At 34.9% G+C, this 1579-nt stretch overlaps 1 long non-coding RNA gene across 1 annotated transcript; it reads right to left on the reverse strand.

Annotated features, from left to right (window-relative positions):
- Nucleotides 1–293: 293 nt before the first annotated feature.
- On the reverse strand, nucleotides 294–1579 carry LOC124894271. Its single transcript, XR_007051113.1, has 2 exons — nucleotides 896–1579; nucleotides 294–407 (listed from the first exon to the last, which is right to left on the reverse strand). It is a non-coding gene; the product is annotated as an uncharacterized LOC124894271 (long non-coding RNA).

Genomic DNA, 1579 nt, shown 5'->3' on the forward strand with positions numbered 1-1579 from the left:
TAAATTTACTTTTTTCTCTCCCAGCTAAGAAAGAATTTAAGTAACCACCAATAGAATAGTCACCATTAGCTCTAAAAAATTATGTAGAAGGGACATACATGTCAAGTTGGAATGAACGATTAACTGTCTAGCTATACTACTACCACATCTTTACATAATTATAAATTGTTAACAAAAAAATGAAAATCATAAATGCAATTGTCAAAAAGAGAGCAAACATGCACCAAAAAGTAGAAGCGCATAAAAGAACCATAGACATAGAGAAAACAAAATGAAAGAGGAAGCTTAAGCTCACACCAACTCATCCAGATCATTCTAAACTGAGCAGTGGAATGGAATTAGGAAGAGGAAATGTACATCCTCTAACAACCTGACAACATTTGTTGCTTCGTCAAAAATCATTAAACCTGCGGAAATCAAAGGAAACAATGAGACATACAAATAGGACTAAGATTTTCAACAGTCAAGAGAAGGGAGCTCAGTGCAACAGATATTTAAGAAATTAAACCGATGAAGGATTGGAGATTTGATCACCACTTATTATTCCAACAAATTGTAAGCATAATAATTAGTCGAGAGAAAAGGAGGAGTATTAAAAAGCAAAAATTGATATCTTAAAAATGAAATATCATGACTATTAATACTTAGCAGCAAACACATTCTTATAGCTTTTTTAGAAAGTCATAATTCAAATCCTTATCTCTAGGGTGAGCCACCGTAGCTCTTTCAAGCAACATAAAAGTATTCTTTGTCCATTATTTCTCTTGAACTCCAAATAACACTATTTGCATTTGGAGATCAACTGACTTCTAAAAACCCTTAATTTCAAGCAGAGAGGAGATCTTAACTCTATTTGTTGGGCTATACCTAAACAAATTAAAATACTATTTCTTACCTCTCCATATGAGGCATTCACATATCACAAAAATATCTTCTTTGTTGTCCTTGCCATTATCCTCTGCTTGAACTCTAAAAGCCCAACTTTTATACTTTTTGATTGTTCGCTCTCATTTGCAACAGAAAAATTATATTGTATTAGAAGAATCGAAAACTGCTCTTTCATCAAATTTTTTTCTGAATTGAAACTGAAAAAATGAGCAAAAAGAGGATTTGAAAAAAATATTGAGAAGAAAACCATAAATTGGAATAAGTAAGAGACGTGATTAAAGCAAACACTGAGACATCAGATGATTTGTGAATGAATAGTTATGGAATACGCGTAACAGTAGTAACATGAATTGGGAATAGATGCTTCTGGGTGTATTTGTTTTCTGTGAAATTACTCTTTTGCCCTTGGTTGTTCCTGGGCTCATGCTTCTATATAGTAGAAATTGAAGTGGTTTCAATGCTTGGAGTGCGTTGCTCCCAACTGCAATTTTGGTGCAAAATGGCAAGAGCGGGGGGGAGGGGGGGATAAACGACAATGGTGCAAAATGGCAAGAGCGGGGGGGGGAGGGGGGGATAAACGACAATGGAAGGAACTCTTAAGGAGAATTTCTTCAACACTAGGCTTGAAACATGTAACAAATTATCTTCCTATGTTCTGTGCATATGGCGATCATGCGCTCAGTTTCCTTGA

The sequence above is a fragment of the Capsicum annuum genome, unplaced genomic scaffold, assembly GCF_002878395.1.
Source record: "Capsicum annuum cultivar UCD-10X-F1 unplaced genomic scaffold, UCD10Xv1.1 ctg72594, whole genome shotgun sequence".
NCBI classification, from domain to species: domain Eukaryota; kingdom Viridiplantae; phylum Streptophyta; class Magnoliopsida; order Solanales; family Solanaceae; genus Capsicum; species Capsicum annuum.